This window comes from Narcine bancroftii, chromosome 7 (assembly GCF_036971445.1).
Source record: "Narcine bancroftii isolate sNarBan1 chromosome 7, sNarBan1.hap1, whole genome shotgun sequence".
Taxonomy (NCBI): domain Eukaryota; kingdom Metazoa; phylum Chordata; class Chondrichthyes; order Torpediniformes; family Narcinidae; genus Narcine; species Narcine bancroftii.
Window position 1 is genome coordinate 63,791,169 of NC_091475.1, and position 17,833 is coordinate 63,809,001.

At 42.9% G+C, this 17,833-nt stretch overlaps 1 protein-coding gene and 1 long non-coding RNA gene across 10 annotated transcripts in view; one reads left to right on the plus strand and one right to left on the minus strand.

Annotated features, from left to right (window-relative positions):
• Nucleotides 1–17,833, plus strand: part of LOC138738971 (cell surface glycoprotein CD200 receptor 2-like) — a 112,226-nt gene that overhangs the window by 35,882 nt on the left and 58,511 nt on the right. Inside the window, exon 1 of one of the 9 annotated variants that reach the window (XM_069890244.1) lies at nt 4,637–4,798. The exons of 7 other annotated variants lie outside the window; for them this stretch is intronic. The gene's annotated coding sequence lies outside the window, so the exon portion shown is untranslated. Of the gene's footprint in view, nt 1–4,636; nt 4,799–11,889; nt 11,969–17,833 lie in introns of those variants that run through there. One more of the 9 variants, XM_069890245.1, reaches the window with a different exon arrangement.
• On the minus strand, nt 1,253–4,785 carry LOC138738972 (uncharacterized). The gene is made up of 2 exons (XR_011341914.1): nt 4,579–4,785; nt 1,253–1,572 (listed from the first exon to the last, which is right to left on the minus strand). It is a non-coding gene; the product is annotated as an uncharacterized lncRNA (long non-coding RNA).

The window sequence follows — 17,833 nt, forward strand, 5'->3', positions numbered from 1 at the left end:
CCTTTCTGAGCTGAGGGTCCATTTCTGTGCCAGAGACGTGACCACTACAACTTGTCCCTGGTAGGTCGAGCTCACCAACAGTATCCAAAATGGTATACCTCTGCTGCATCATTAAAATTTTAAACATTTAACAATCCTCATGTATGCTTTAAGGCTCAGATTCGAGTTGTCAATCTTTTGCTTTATTTGTTCCACCAATTCTGAGTCTGAAGTTGCTCGGACAGAGGGAAACACCGAGAATGACAATCCAGCAGAAGTCGATCATACTCCACTGTATAAAATGCAGCCCAGGGTGAAGTGAATTAAATTCACTCAGTGATTCAGAGAATATGAGCAGTGTAGTGGGTCAGGGAAGGCTGAATTCAGAAATCGGTAGAAAACCATGTGCCCAGGAATACACAATAAATGTCTGCAGCTTTGAACAAATATTAGTTTTTCAAAGTTCAGTGCCAAAATGTTAATCATTACATTTGAGTATCTAAAATCTAGCTTCCATGCTTGCTCAAAAGCAACGATAAAGTAAAATGTGGGGCTCCAGAAAGCCACCAGAGAGCAGCCCCGAGCTGGAGGTTTTCTCAATGCACACAGTGGAGTGAAAAGATGAGCTTTCTGAATGGAATTTTAATGTCACCACAGGAAGAAATATTTCCCCAATCTCTTCTAGAAATGGTTACCTCATCTTTGAAATGCCACTTTCAAGGAAAAAGATCTCAAAAAAAATTAATGTTTATTATCCAGTTGAGGATGTGGAAAGAAGGGCAATTAGAGGGAGAGAATAGATTGGTGAGGAAACTGGGCCACAATCTAAACTCTTGGTGTCAAGGATTCCAGAGGATGTGCCACTGGCTGATATGAGGTGGCTAGAGTTGTCCCCTCCAAAAGTGAGAATCCCTGCTCAGGGGAGTTCCAAATATGTTCAAAATCCACCCAAGTTTATCATCTAACTGCACACATACCACCAGACAAAACAGTGTTTCTACAGACCATGGTACACACACATGCACACACACACACACACACACACACACACACACACACACACGCAAACACACACATACACATGTGCACACCCTAACCCTACACACACTCAAATACATACATGCACATTTACACACAACATAAAAATCACATATATACATAAAGACATTATAAAATAAATATCGTTGGACAATTTTTTTCAAAAGGTTATCATAAATTCAAGCTGAACACAAAGATAATTTTAGATTTTCTGCATCATGTAGGAAGTTGGAGAAACATTAAATTAACTTTTATTGAATTTAGCATGTTTAATCGGCCAATGATAATGACACACTGCGTTAGTTCAACTGACATTAAGAAGTTTTGCCGCTGGTTTTCATTTGTCCTCAGCATCTGATGCCTCTTGTGTCAGTGTCCAACAATAGTCGGCCCGCATTGATGGACTTGATACTGCATTTCCATGGTTGCAATGTCCTGGTGAAACCTTTCTCTGTGTTCGTCACTGATGGCACCATGATCATCAGGGGAAGACGTCCAAGTGGGAATGCAGGAAATGAATTTTCAGTGACATGTTGCACTTCACGGTTTTGTCAGCTTGAAGTAGACAGGAAATCATAGATATAGGTTATATCTAAAAATGTTACGTGACAGGAAAACTTTTCAGGTGATTTTCATGATCTGCAGCCCAGAATCCATAAAATACACCCAAAAGTAATTCAGGGAGCAAAATCTTCATTGTCCAGTGTATTTTGGAATCATTTACTTGTTTCATTTACAAGAGACCCAGGGTTATAGGACACTGTTCGTCAATCTCACAAACTGCAGGAAGAAGCTAATTCCTAACCCGGCCGTCCAGGTTTTGATGCTCCTGAACCCCCTGCCTGATGTTGGGAGGTCAATGATTCTATGTACTGGATGGAAAGGGCCTTCAGTTATTCTTTGAGCCCAATAATAACAATAATACTTATTTATTTTAGTATTTGTATGGAAGTACTGAGCATGTGTACGTTATGTCTGCATGTGTGTTTGCAGTATGTTCCACCGAGGAACAAAGAACACCGTTTCTTTTGGTTGAACTTGCAACACTCCTGGCAAATGTCATCAATAGAGAAAAGGGAGACCCCCCAGTGATCTTCTCGGACATGTTGATGATTCTCTGTATAGACTTCCAGTCTGATGCTCTGTAGCTACTTTGTACTACGCAATGATGCAGCCAGACAGGACATGTCAATTGTGAAAGGTTGTCAAGGTGAGGCCCAGTAGCCTAGCCCCCCTCCCTCACCCTCCTAGAAAGTGTTTGCCTGGGTCCATCTCAAAACTATCAGCCTTCAAAGCTATTGTAGGAACGTTAACCCTTCCACCCTCAAGATTACACATTGGCTGATCAAACCTTCTAAGCGAGGCTGTGAGTACAATTCTTTCAACATTTCTGCTTTTAGCCACTGTCAAGCAAGTCTCAGGGTCACCCTGATTGTGGACCCAGTGAACCATCAATCACATACAGTTCTAATACAAGCAGAATTCATCACATACAACCTTTGGCCCTTCAAAGGAGCTATAGAAGTACCTTCATGAGCTTTAATTTATGAGGCATGTGGGCTACTGACAAAGGATGTGATATGGAGCCTCGTCCTGATCATGTTCCAGACATTCTGACTACAGTTACCACCACCACCGTACTACCATTGGATAGAAACTCCAAGGATTTATCTCAGTCGCAATTACGATGGCCCAGGACGCTTCCAATCCACAGTGATGGAGCAGGGCAGATCCTGATTGTGACTCCTGCTGCTATTTTATGTGGAGTTTGCACCTTCTCCCTCTGGTGGTGTGATCTTCCTCAGTTCATCAACTTCCTCCCATATCCCAAAGTTGAACTGGTTATTGGGTTCATTGACTACATCAGCCACATCCCTGTTGGTGGAGATTGGTGAGAGGTGGGAGAAACTGGGAGGTTTGGGAGGGGTGGGGAGTGGGGGGTGGGGGGAAATGAGATGAATGGGAATTCTCTGGGCAAATGCCTCCTATGTTGGAAGGAAATTGTGACCCACAAGTGTGCAAATATAGTGAGGGGTTTAAAGCCACCGAAGTTCACATAGAACCTAGAAATCTATAGCAGAAGACAGGCCCCTTCAGCCACAGTGTTGTGACAACCTAACAACTCCTTAGAATTTCCCTGCTGCATAACTCTCCATTTTCTCTCAGCTCCAGTATTTAATGGTCTCTTAAACGATCCAATTTTACCTGTCTCCACCACCATTGCCATTGGCAAACCCACCACACCCTGTGTGGAAAAACATCCATCCCCCATCCAACCCTCCCACCCCCACCCCCCCCCCCCCCCCAGTACTTCCAAGTGCCTTAAAACTATCATGCCCTTGGTGTTCGCCATTTCAGCCCGGGGAAAACCCTCTCGTCGTTTACAGAAACTTTCCCGTTCCTGCTGCCCTTGTCCCAGGAAATGGCTTGCAGTCAGTTTAATGAAAGCAGAAAAACCCAAGAGATAGCTTTTGGGTAATAGGCAGAATATCAAGATTCTTTTGTTATCATGTAATATTACATAAAATTGCCTTCTGCCTGCTATAAGGCAATTAGTGTTGCCCCTTACAGTAAGAGAGAAAGAGAACCCCTTCAGAGACACTGAGGGCCTGTGGATTCGCCTCCAATGCTCCCTCAGTTTCACAGCTGCACAATCTGCTGTTCAATCCATCAGCAACAGGTCAAAACCTCCAAGCCTTTGACACACCCCCTTCCCCGAGGCCTTTCACGAGCACTTCTTTCCCTCAGCGCCCTCTTGAATCCCAGTTTCAATACCTGGTTCCCATGACCCAGCCTCCAGCAATCCACAGCCTGTGGGGGGATCCCTGACTGCAACCCATGTGGGCCCCTCAGCCGCGGGACAGCCACTGTGGCCACCTTCCAGTAGGGTTGTCTCCTCTGCTTCTCCTTTTCAATGGAGAGTACTTCCCCCATTTCGGATGCTATCGAATGCTCCTCCAGGGACGGCGACCCCTCATAGCCACTGCCAAGCTCAAGTGCCGCCATCTTGCAGTTGCAGGATTTTCAATAACAGGCCATTTAAAGCCTGCTCGGAACCATCGGTATTAGGACTGGGTGGTTGAACCCTTCGAAGCAGCGCTGTGTCTCCGCTCCCCAGGACCCTACCTTAAATGAAGGTGAATTACACACACTATATTACATCATGGTGAAGTTGTCAGCTAGTGTGACAACTGGCAATTGTGCTTCGTAATGAATTATTATAAAAAATATTCCATACAATCTGTCACTTTGCTTTGTTTGATTGGAAGTACTTTTACAATATCTGCAAAAAAAGGTTAATGAAATTCAGAAAATTCCAATTGCTGGAATATTTAGAACATTTATGGGGAAAATAATTTAGGGTGATACACTATGATCAAAATGATCTTATCTGGCTTGGACTAAACTGTTATAAATTCCTTTTGAAATAGATATGCACTAAATTGAAAATGATTTCAAAAGGAGAGATTTAATAATGGAAAATATAAATGATGAACATAAAGGGGATTAGTCCCACATTTGGAGTTTCTAAAGATCAAATGCACAGAGGCACGTACTTACATCAAAAATTCCTCCTCCCTCTCGTGGAAGATTCTGCTGAGTTAGTAACATCTCTGAGTCAGAAAGTTGTGACTCTTAGAATCTTTCACTTCAGTGCAGTTCAGTGCATTGCTGAAGGTACGTTTGTTCAGCTGAAGTCAGGACCACTCGGGACGATTCAGAGCGGAGAATTTTCTTGACTCACCACAATGTGTTTCCTCTCCAAATGATATCTAAAAAGGTAACTGGCTGGTTATTACTATCTTGTTGAAGGCAAGATCTGGTGCCTAAAACGACAGTCAAATGCGCCTTTAAAATAATGTTTAAAGGGCTTTGGGGAATTTCAGTGAGTTGCAATAAGATTCAAAGTAGAAAAAAAACATTCTACATTTCATTCTTGCTAATTGATGACAAGGTGAAACTTTATGGGAGCAAATAATCAAGGATAATTGGCTCAAAATGATCAGATGTAAAACCACACTGGTTTCAAAAAATTCCCTGCAAGGAACACTACAAATTTATGTTACTTTTTGTAAAAACTCTTTAATTACTGGCTTTATGTCAAATTTGCTGCTCATCAAAGCCGAGAAATTGTTTTTTTTTGTTGCTTGTGATTAAGATGAGAAAGGAAAGGAGAAAAATTGAAATGGGTCAGAGATTAGCAGATTGTCAGGGCATCAAACATTTTCAAAAGCCCAGGGAACTGTTTCATCTCATAACTCCCCCATCCAATTAAAAATATACAAAGTAGCTTTCAACGGATCTTGGAAGTGGCTATTCCTTTCCTTCTTGCTATGCAATGAAATTATCTGAGCTGATTTGTATATAACTATAGTGCCAGGGTTGCGAGTAAGACATATCATAGTCATGGAGATGGAGAAACAGCAGTGCTCCCTCAAATAGGATCAGTCAAGACAAAGTCAATTGTAACTCTCTCAGAGGACACTCACCAAGGGAAAGAAAAGAAGCCCAGGGAACCTGCTGGTGAGTCTCACAGAGCTGACGTGCATTCTAAGATCAGGACATAAATGACATCAGATGCCATTCTGAGATTCTTTTTCCCGCAGGCCAGGCAGAATTTCTACTTACCAGTAACTATAAAATGTACTCAAGAAAAAAGACATGTATGCAAAAGAGAGAAATGTAAAACAATCTGTAATATGGATTCTCTGAGTTTGTCGGTGAGGAGTCTGATGGTGGAGGGGTAGCAGCTGTTCCAGAACCTAGTGGTGCATGTCTGGTGGCACAGATATCTCTTTCCTGATGGCAGCAGAGAGAACAGATCTGGGTGGTGATGATCTTGATGACCGCTTCTACTCAATGTAGATTTTCTCGATGGTGCTTGTGATGTGTCCACTACCTTCTGCAGGACTCTCCGCTCAGACATATTGGTAGCCCCATACCAGGCTATGATGCAGCCTGCCAGCACACTTTGCACTACACTTCTGTAGAAGTTTGCCAAGGTTTCCAGGGTCATACCAAACCTCAGCAAACTCCTGAGGAAACAGAGGCACTGACCTGCTTTCTTCCCGATGGCATTATTATGTTGAATCCAGGAAAGTTCCCCCAATTTAAATTTGTTCACCCTCTCCACATCCAATCATCCACTGACTACTGGATCATAGATCTTTCGTTTTCCCTTTTTGAAATCTATGATCAGCTCCTCGGTTTTGGTAGCATGGAGTGAGAGGTTGTTGTTAAGACGCCATTCAGCCACGCTTTCAAACTCACTCCTGAGTCCTGACTCATCACCCATTTTTTATGCAGCCCACTGCTGTGGTATCGTCAGCAGATTAGTAGATGGTGTTGTTGTCGTACTGAGCCACACGGTTACAGGTGTTAAGTAATTGTAGCAGGGGGATAAGTATGCAACCCTGTAGTGCCCTACAGGGGAGGAAATCCAGGACCCAATTACACAGTAGGGCATTGAGTCCCAGGTCTTGGAGTTCGCTGATCAGTTTTGAGGGGACAATGGTGTTAAATGCTGAACTGTGGTCGATAAAGAGCATCCTGATGTGTGCATCTCTGCTGTCCAGGTGTTCCAGGGCTTGTGTAGAGAATATAGAACTGAAGTGCAGGTGTTCTCGGGAACAGGGAAGGAGGTGAAAGTGATGTTCAAAAGCATGAGAATGATCACAGATTCCTGCCTACACATCAACTATATGAAGCATCACCCCCCCTGGTACAGTGATCTACTTCAAACTAATTGTTAAGCATTTCTCTGGGAAGACACTAGAAATTGAATAGTGCAGAAACCTGTGAACTGTGGTTATGTCAATTCTGATGCGATCATTATTTATTGCCTGGTCTGTTGTGGTGTGTTATGAGGGTCCAGCTGGCTCATGGATGAGAACATGGGCATTTGGTTGCTCCATTTATATTAATTCTAAATGTCTTACCGACGAGTTCATGAATATCCCAGAGTACCATTACTTGGATACTCACCACAGACATTTAAAGTCCATAGTCAAGAAGTAGTGCAGAGGGTGAACCTTCAAAACTACATCAAATGGGGAAGGAGGAGGGATTCCAAACACACTACTCCTTGCCAGAAGAGGCAGAGGGAGAACAGCGGTGTCAGTGCCTCCACTTCCTTAGGTTTGGTACGTCACCGGGAACTTTGGCAAACTTCTACGAATGTGTAGTGAAAAGTGTTCATCATTGAGGTTCCACCCCTCCCAGCACACACTCTGTCCTCGCTGCTGCCCTCAGGAAAGAGGTACACGTGTCACAAGACTCGCACCGCCAGGTTCAGGAACAGCTGCTACCCCTTCATCATCCCTCACCGACAAACTCAGAGACTCATTTAAGGTCTCTTATTTTTCACATTATTTATTACTGAACATTTTTTTTCTTCTGTATTGCAGTTCATTTACATTTCCTTTATTTGTTTAGATTTCTCTCATTTGTATACATACATTTTCTTGAGCTGAGCTTTGCACTACCAATAAGTTAGAAATTCTGTCTGGACCACAAAAAGCAGCTTAGGGTTTTAATGGGATGTCATGCATTCTGACAATAAATCTGAACTTGGCAAGTCTTCTGCAATGGCACCTTACAAATGTCCCACCTTCCTCATGCAGGAATAACCAAGGCAACAATGACATAGATGCACCACCACTGACGCGTTTGTGGCAGATAACCTGGAGATAGGTTTGTCCATTCTCCTTCCCACCCCCCCCCCCCCCATAGGTGTCGAGATAAAATACTGGAACCCTCAAACCAGAGCACTTTGTTTACACCTGAACCACAAGTACAGCAGCAGATTGACCGGGCATCTACACAAGAGGATCCAGTAATTATGAGTAAATAGAAGGACCTCTTCCATCCCAAGTCCCATTGCCAATCATCACAGTTCATCATTCCAAATTGTAATGTTATGCTCAATGTCGATTAAAATAATGCAGTTGTCGGCAAATCCGCCCCTCGAGAGTCTCACTGTCTGATTTCTTTATTCTTTGACTGGCCTACAGCTTCAGGAACCAACATGGTTAGCACAACGTATTTCAGTGCCAGCGACCCAGGTTCGAAACTGACTGCAAATAGTTTATTTGTTGTTCCCACATACTGCATGGGTTTCTTCTGGAGGGGGTGGGGGGAGTCCAATTTCCTCACAGGTTCCATAGATGGTCGGAGTTGGTAGGTTAATTGGTCACATGGGTGTATATAGGAGGGACGGTTACCATGCTGCATCTATAAATTAAAATTGCATTACAATTAAACTATATAGCACCCTATATTTGCATAAGAAAATTATGTCACAATTTCAGGGCCAGAAATAATTAATTAGTGACACTGTATTCAGTCCAATTATAGATCTACTCTCACCCAGAACACAACAGTCAAGGCCTATTCATATTTCACTAGATTAAGTAAAGGTTGATAAAATAACAGATTTTGTTTTCATTACCAAGATTGCAGCATAAAATAGTCCACTTTGCCTGCCTGGCATCTGTCGGCAATTATCTAATCCTATCAACATATCAGTCTATTCCTTCACTCTCATCATCATTCAGATGCCTTGCCATGGGCCATCATGTCTCTCCATCTGTCACGATCTCTGACCCTCTGAATTGTAGTTGTTGCCTCACCTGTTCTCCTTCAGTGAAGGCTCCATCTTTGAGTGAAACCATAGTAGATCAGGGAAAAAAATTACTGAAGTGGTTTCCCGTCGCCTCCTTCGGTGGCAGTGTCCGTACTGGACAGATAACCCTGGCCATTGATCAGCAGATTCATCCGCCCAGCATTTTTAGTTTCACAACCATAAATTCCAATTTGTAGAATCCACCATCTGCAATCCGTGGCTTCACATGACCCTGATTGGGAGGTTAATCTTTGACCTGTAGGCTATCGGACAGAAGAAGCACCTTACTCCCTCCTTTTGCTGAGCAACAGCTCAGCACTGACACTGGGTCTAATTTCCACTCTACATCAAATTCATGCATTAATCTTCCAAATTTAATTTCCAGGGAAAGCAATTTATTTGAAACCTCTCTGCTTATATTTCTGAGCCACCTATATTTCTTAATATAATATTGGCACGTAAGAAGATTTAGCATTTGGATACATCTATCAAGACTCATCTCATTAATGATGGGCCAGATGGTTAGTTTCCCTACTGTTATTATTCCATGTTTCAATTAACTCAGAAAAAAAGTTTCAAATCCGAGAACTTAGGTTAGGTAGAGTTCTTCGTCTACTTTAAAACATACTCCCAGGCCAACGTAGAGCACGATTGAAGGAATTAAATTGTTGTTTTAAAATACGGCTCTAAAAATGAACAACTGGATGAAATGCTAATTCGATTTGTTTGCCATGTGTAAGAAAATAATTGCTGCAGATGCCCTCACAACATCCGATCTCATTCGGTTGCAAAACTGTGAGAAGCTTTAATTTGGGATCTGTTTCTGTCCAAGTCATTTTGCGCTGTTATGTTTCATATCAAGAGGGTTTGAGTATAGGAACAAGGATACCTTACTGCAGCTGTACAGGGCCATGGTGAGACCACACCTGGAGTATTGTGTGCAGTTTTGGTCACCTTATCTAAGGAAGGATGTTCTTGCAATGGAGGGAGTGCAGAGGCGATTCACCAGGCTGATACCTGAAATGGCAGGAATAACTTATGAGGAAAGATTGTGCAAATTGGGGTTGTACTCGCTGGAGTTTAGAAGATTGACAGGGGATCTCATAGAGACATATAAAATTCTGGCAGGACTGGACAGAATGGATGCAGATGGGATGTTTCCAATGATGGGAAAATCCAGAACCCGGGGCCATGGTTTGAGGATAATAGGCAAACCATTTAGGACCGAGATGAGGAGGAATTTCTTTACCCAGAGGGTGGTGAATCTGTGGAATTCATTGCCACAGAGGGCAGTAGAGGCAGGTTCATTAAATATATTTAAGGGGGAATTAGATATATTTCTTCAGTATAAGGGTATTAAAGGTTACGGAGAGAAGGCGGGGACGGGGTACTGAACTTTAAGATCAGCCATGATCTCGTTGAATGGCGGAGCAGGCTCGAAGGGTCGAATGACCTACTCCTGCTTCTATCTTCTATGTTTCTATGTTTCTATGACCCAATTACTTAAACTAAAGTTTACTGTTGCTAGGATTCAGTCAAGAAGAAAAATAATGAAGCGTCAAGAGCCATTTTCAAGTGATCCTTTTGAAACAAACTCAATAAACAAGCAGCACTATAAACATTGAGCACAGAACATTCCAGCACAGTGCAGGTCTTTCACCCCACACTGCTGTGCCAACCTATTCCATAACAATCTAATTATTCCCTTGCTCACACACATTACCGTCCATGTTTCTTACATCCAGGTGCCTATCTAAAATTCTTTCAAATTGTACCTGACTCCATCAACACACTCAGCAATGCATTTCAGTCACCCACCAGTCTGTGCAAAACAGAACTTCCGTCTGACATCTCCCCTAAACGTTCCTCCACTCACCTTACACAGATGTTCGCTGGCATTGGCTACTGTTGCCCTGTGAGAGAAAAAGAGCTGGTTTTCCACTGCCCATACCCTTCTCAACCTCTATTAATTCACATCTCATCCTTCATCGCTCCAAAGAGAAAAGTCCCCAGCTCTGTTCACCTCGCTTCTTACAACATTCTCCAATCCAGGCAACATCTCGGTAAACTTCATCATTCTCTCCAGGGATGGTCCTGATAGTCATGAGAGACTTGATTGGAAGGAAATTAAAGCTGAGAATTCAGTATTTGGGATGCCAAAACAATTTGTTTGAATGATTTACAAGACAGGTGAGAAAGATATAGCTCTGCTAATTGTGTCAAGCAATCTAATCTGAAAAAAATGATAAACTGATTTGAGTTGAGGTATGAAATAATAGCAAAGGGAAAAATGTTATACATGGTGGGCGTTTTGGAAAGAGTGCAGTCAGGAGGTAATAGGAACAAGTGAAAAGAATAGCGCGTTAAACATGGGCATCTCTAATCTTCACATAGATTGGATTAATCATCTCTGGTGTGAAGTGTGCAGTTTTGCACCCCACAGCCCCTTCAAGAAAAATATATAATTGAAAACAGTTTTGAGAATATCCAGTCTGAAAATGCTGGATTGCGGAGGTTATCTTTAAGAACCATGGGATCATAGAACAGTACAACACAGAAAGTGTTACTATTCTGTGCTAGTCTGTTACAATTGCACACACTAGTCTGTGCTGTGCTATTCTTCTGCCCAGTCCCACTGACCTGCACCCATCCATTTGCCTGTCCAAATTTTCCTTAAATGTCAAAACTCACATTCACCATTTCAACTGGCAGTTCGATCCATACTCTCACCCCTCTCTGTGTGAAGTAGTTTCCTCCTACTGTTCCCTTTAAACTTTTCTCATTTCACCCTGAACCTATGTCCTCTCATTTTTTTTTAATCTCACCTAATCTCAGTGGGGAAAAAAGCCAGGTTGCATTTTCTGTCTATCATAATTTTGTATACCTCAATCAAATCTCTCTCACTGTTTTACGCTCTAGGAAATAAAGAGCTAACCTGTCCAACCTTTTGATGTGACCAAATCCCAGCAACATCCTTAGAAATCTCCTCTCGACTCTGTCAATCTTATTGATGGGACATCTGCAGTTAAGAGACCAGAATGGTGCACAATACCCCAAATATGGTCTTATACAACTTCACCATAACATCCCTACTCAATACTTTGATTTATAAAGGCCGATATATGTCAAAAGTGCTCTTTATTGATTAGGCATTCAAGTTCAACAGTTGAAGGTCAATCGACCTGACATCACTGGAAGAGTAAGAGAATGTGTAGTGGAGTGATCAGTGGGCTGAGTCAAGGTGGAAAGGCTTTGGTGCTTCAGTGAATAGTGGTTGAGGGGATGGTGCAGGAGCTGAAGTAAGAAGAAACAAAAAGAGTTCAGCAGGTAGGCAGAGATATCACATTTTTCACTGTAGTCATAAGCAGTGGGAATAGAAGCCAAGGCGGGGAACACTCCTCTTGCAGAATGTGGGTTGACCTAGAAGCCAGCAGTATCCCTGATGACTTCATTTGTGAGGTGCACCCAGCTGCAGCTCCTGGCAAACTGAATTAAGGAACTGGAGCTGGAGTTGGATGAACTCTGGATCATTTTGAAGGCAGAAGGGGTGATACACAGTTACAGGTACACTAACACATTGAGGAGGTATGTGGAAGGTAGATGAGTGACAGTTAGGAGAGGGAAAGGGAATAGGCAGGCAGGGCAGGGCACCCTGTGGTTGTTCCCCTCAATAACAAGTATAGCATTTTGGATACTGTTGTGGGGGGTGATGATCTACTAGGGACAAGCTACAGTGATCAGGTCTCTGGCATGGAGTCTGGTCCTGTGGCTGGGAATGGAGAAGAGGTGAGTTATACTGATAGGGGGTTCCTTAGTTAGGGGAACAGATAAGAGGTTCTGTGGAAGAGGTTGAGTATCCCAGATGTATGTTGCCTCCCTGGTGTCAGAATCTGAGATATCTCAGATCGAGTTCATGGCATTCTCAGGAGGGAGGGTGAGCAGTGAGATGTTATGGGGACCAATGATGTGGGTAGAAAGGGTGAGGAGGTCCTGCAAGGAGAGTTCAGGGAGTTAGGCACTCGTTTGAAGGTCAGGACTTCCAGGTTGTGATCTCAGGATTATTACCCACACCACGTGCTGATAAGGTTAGAAATAGGAGGATAATGCAGGTCAACATGAGGCTAAAGGCCTGGTGCAGAGGGGAGGGCTTAAAGTTTCTGGATCATTGGACTCTCTCCCAGGGAAGGTGGGAACCTGTTCTGATGGGACAATTTGTATCTGAACTGGAGGGAGACTACTATCCTTGTGGGAAGGTTTGCTAGTGCTGCTCTGGTGGGTTTAAACTAGATTTATAGGGTGATAGGAACCAGAGTACCAGAGCAGACAGGAGTGGAGGAAGGAAAAGATGTGAAAATTACATGCGTCATTAGAACTCAATGAGGCGGAAATGTTCAAAAGAGCATTTTTTTTAATGCATGGAGTATTGTAGGAAAGGCAAATGAGCTTGGAGCGTGGATTGGCATGTGGAATTATGACATTGTGGCCATTAGTGAAATTTGGTTGCAGGAGGGCAGGACTGGCAGCTCAATGTTCCAGGTTTCTATTGCTTAACACATGATGGAACAAGGGGATGAAAGGGGGAGGAGTGGCATTGCTTGTCTGCGAAAATATCACAGCTGTGCTCAGGCAGGACAGACCAGAGGACTCATCTACTGAGGCAATGTAGGTGGAACTGAAGAATAGGAAAAGTATGACCACACTCATGGGGTTGTATTATGGACCGTCCTTAATCAACGAGAATTGGAGGAGCAAATTTGCAGCTGCAGGAAACAAAGTTGTGATAGTGGGAGATTTTAACTTTGCCACATATTGATTGGGACCCCCCCCCCATATTGGTAAAGGGCTGGACGGCTTGGAGTTTGTCAAATGTGTTCAAGAAAGTTTTCTAAATCAATATATTGAGATCCCAACTAGAGAGGGTGCAATACTGGGTTTCCTATCAGGGAAAGAGACAGGACGGGTGGCAGAGCTATGTGTAGGAGAACATTTTGGGATCAGTGATCATTTGTTTCCAGTTAATTAAGGAGAAGGATAGGTCGGGGCCTCGGTTTGAGATTCTAAATTGGAGAAAGGCTCATTTTGAAGACATGAGAAAGGATTTAAAATGTGTGGATTGGGATAAGTTGTTTTTGGGAAAGGAAGTGAGAGGTAAATGGAGGACCTTTAAAGGTGACATTTTGAGAGTACAGAGTTTGTATGTTCCTGTCAGGATTAAAGGCAAAGTTAGAAGGCAGAGGGAACCTTGGTTTTCAAGATATTGGGGATCTGGTTCAGAAGAAGAGAGAGATTTATAACAGGTAGAGGCAACTGGAGTAAATGAGATACTTGAGGAGTATAGAAAATGCAAGAAAAAGATCAAAAAAGAAATCAGGAAGGAATAAAGGAGACACGAGGTTGCTTTGGCAGAAAATGTGAAGGAAAATCCTAAGGGTTTCTACAGGTTATATTAAAGGATAGTAAGAGACAAAATTAGTCCCCTTGACAATCAGAGTGGTCGATTATATGAAGACAAAAGAGATGGGAGAGATCTTAAATGTTTTTTTCCATTAGTACTTACTCAGGAAATGGGCACGTGGGAAGTAAGAAAAACAAGCAGTGAAGTCATGGAACCTATACAGAGTAAAGAGAAGGTGGTGATTGTTGTCTTAAAGCAAATAAGGGTGGTAAATCCCTTGGGCCTGACAAGATATTCCCTCAGCCCTTGTGGGAGGCAGGTGTAGAAATTGCAGGGGCCCTGGCAGAAATATTTAAAATATCCTTGGCCACTGGTGTGGTACCCAAGGATTGGAGGGGACCTCACGTTCTATTTATTTTTTTTTTACAAAGCTCCAAAAGTAACCCTGGAAATTATAGGCCAGTGAGCCTGACGTCAGTAGTTGGTAAATTATTGGCAAGTGTTGTAAGAGATCGGAGAGCCAAGAGCTGATTAAGGATAGTCAACATGGCTTTGTGCATGAAAAATCATGTTTAACCAATCTTAGTTTATCGAGGAGGTTACCAGGAAAGTTGATGAAGGAAAGGCTGTGGCTGTTGTACATGGACTTTAGTAAGGCCTTTGACAAGGTCCCACAAGGAAAGTTAGTCAGGAAGGTCCAGACACTAGGTATTCATGGTGAAATAATGAACTGGATTCAACAGTGGCTGGACAAGAGAAGCCAGAGAGTGGTGGAAGCCTGTGATTAGTGGTGTGCTTGAGGGATCGGTGCTGAGACCACTGTTTTTTTTGTCATCTAGATCAATGATCTGGCTGATAATGTGATAAATTGGATCAGCAAGATTGTAGATGACACTAAGATTAGAGATGTTGTGGACAGCGAAGGTTTTCAAAGCTTGCAGAGGGATCTGAACCAGCTGGGAAAACAGGCAGAAAAATGGCAGATGCAATTAATACAAAGAAGTGTGAGGTGTTGCATTTTGGAAGGACAAACCAAGAAAGGACATACATGGTAAATGGTTGGATACTGAGGATTGCGGTAGAACAGAGGAATCTAGGAATACAGATCTATAATTTCATGAAAGTAACATCATTGCTGGATAGGTTTGTAAAGAGAGCTCTTGGCATATTGGTCTTCATAAATCAGAGTATTAATTATAGGAATTGGTATGTTATAGTAAAATTGTATAAGACATTTGTGAAGCCAACGTTGGAGTATTGTATGGAGTAGAATGTTGCCAGGACTTAAAGAACTGAGTTCCAGGGAAAGGTTAAACTTCATTCCCTGGAGCATAGAAGAATGAGGAGAGATTTGATAGGGGTATTTAAAATTCTGATGAGAATAGACTCAATGTAGATAGGCTTTTTTTCTTCCATTGAGGATGGGTGAAATAAAGAGGATATGGGTTATGAATGAAGAGGGAAATTTTAAAGGGGAACTTCTTCACTGAGGGGTGGGAGTGTGGAATAAGCTGCCAGCTGAAATGGTGAACGTTGGCACAATATTAACCTTTAAGAATTTAGACAGGTACAGGGAAGGCTAGGGAATCTATGCTAGTCAGTGGGACTAGGCCAAAAAAACGGTTTGGCACAGACTAGAAGGGCCAAAGGGGGCTGTTTGTGTGCTGTAATGTTCTATGATACTGTGAGTCCTCTTTCAGGGAATTTTGTATCTGTATTTCCAGATCCCTCTGTTCTACCACACTCCTCAGTGTCCTACTATTCACAATGAATGTTCTTTCTAGGTTTGTTCTTCCAAAATGCAATACCTCACACTTGTCTGCATTAAATTCCGTCTGCTATTTTCCAGCTGATACCATTAGCCAGCTCCCTACCATGACTACCAGCCCCCCCACATCTCCATCGGGCACACAAAACTCAAAACGGTTAACCAGTTTACCTATCTCGGCTGCACCATTTCATCGGATGCAAGGATCGACAACGAGATAGACAACAGACTCGCCAAGGCAAATAGCGCCTTTGGAAGACTACACAAAAGAGTCTGGAAAAACAACCAACTGAAAAACTTCACAAAGATAAGGGTATACAGAGCTGTTGTCATACCCACACTCCTGTTCGGCTCCGAATCATGGCATCACCTACGGCTCCTAGAACGTTTCCACCAGCGTTGTCTCTGCTCCATCCTCAACATTCATTGGAGCGACTTCATCCCTAACATCGAAGTACTCGAGATGGCAGAGGCCGACAGCATCGAATCCACGCTGTTGAAGATCCAACTGCGCTGGGTAGGTCACGTCTCCAGAATGGAGGACCATCGCCTTCCCAAGATCGTGTTATATGGCGAGCTCTCCACTGGCCATCATGTCAGAGGTGCACCAAAGAAGAGGTACAAGGACTGCCTAAAGAAATCTCTTGGTGCCTGCCACATTGACCACCGCCAGTGGGCTGATATCGCCTCAAACCGTGCATCTTGGCGCCTCACAGTTTGGCGGGCAGCAACCTCCTTTGAAGAAGACCGCAGAGCCCACCTCACTGACAAAAGACAAAGGAGGAAAAACCCAACACCCACCCCCAACCAACAAATTTTCCCCTGCAACCGTGTCTGCCTGTCCCGCATCGGACTTGTCAGCCACAAACGAGCCTGCAGCTGACATGGACATTTACCCCTCCATAAATCTTCGTCCGCGAATCCAAGCCAAAAGAAACAGATCCCGCTGAAAGCTTTGAAACATTTCCTCACTGTCTACTGCAAACTTGCCGATCTAAAGTCCATGTCCTTACTGGTAATCTTTGCCAAAAAAAAAACTTTGAGATTCGTTAAACACTACTTCCCACGCATAAAGCCATGTTGACTATCCTTTATCAGACTTTCTCTAACCAAATACTTATATGTCTAATTTCTTAGAACAGTTCAAATAGTTTACTTACTACTGACATCAGGTTCACTGGCCTATAATTTACAGGATTATTTTTAAAGTTTTTTTAAACCAATGGAACAACATGAGCAACCTCCAACCTTTGAGTTTATACTCCCTGGAATTTAGAACGAGAAGTTATCATCATCTGCATGGTAATAATCACAGATACGCAGATAATGATTAAAATAATTGAAAGAGAAAGACGCTCAGGGTAAATGGTTTCTCAGAAGAGAATCTAAGGTTCAGCTTTCACGTGTTTGAGATCGAGGCTGATCCTGGATAAAATGAGATTGGTGGAATTTGACTCAGGAAGGGAATGGAGAGTTAAGCAGTGAACTTGAGCCGGCCACAACAAAGCAGGCCTAAGTCTGTTCTTTGGTCTTAAACTTGTTTCACACTTGCAAGTGGTCCCAGGAATTAATGGCCAATTGGTTTAAAAAGGGTCTAGTGTGAAAGCAAAATCTTTCCAATACTGGCGCGAAATGATGGCATCCCACACTGGGGAGAGACAGCCTCGACCCCCAGTACCATCCCTGGCGACTGCAGATGCCAGCATTGCAATCAGCCAAGTGTAGAAGGGGCAATTCTATTCTGGGATAGAAATAACCCAAGTGTTTGCATGAGTTCAGGAACGTGAATGAAGAAAAGATTAAAATGTAGGTATAAACTTTGTCAGGAGAATGTTGCAGTGGGAGAGGGGGGGTGGGTATAGAAATAACGGAGAATTTTTAAAACAGCGTGGTGAAGTTGGCAGCATACTAGTGCACAATTTATAAAGACTGTGTTTCATCTTGTATTCGTGTGTGTGAGTTCATAGACAACATATGGATGAAGGAAAAAGTTCTTTACTTTAAAGTTGATGTAAACAGCACCATTAAG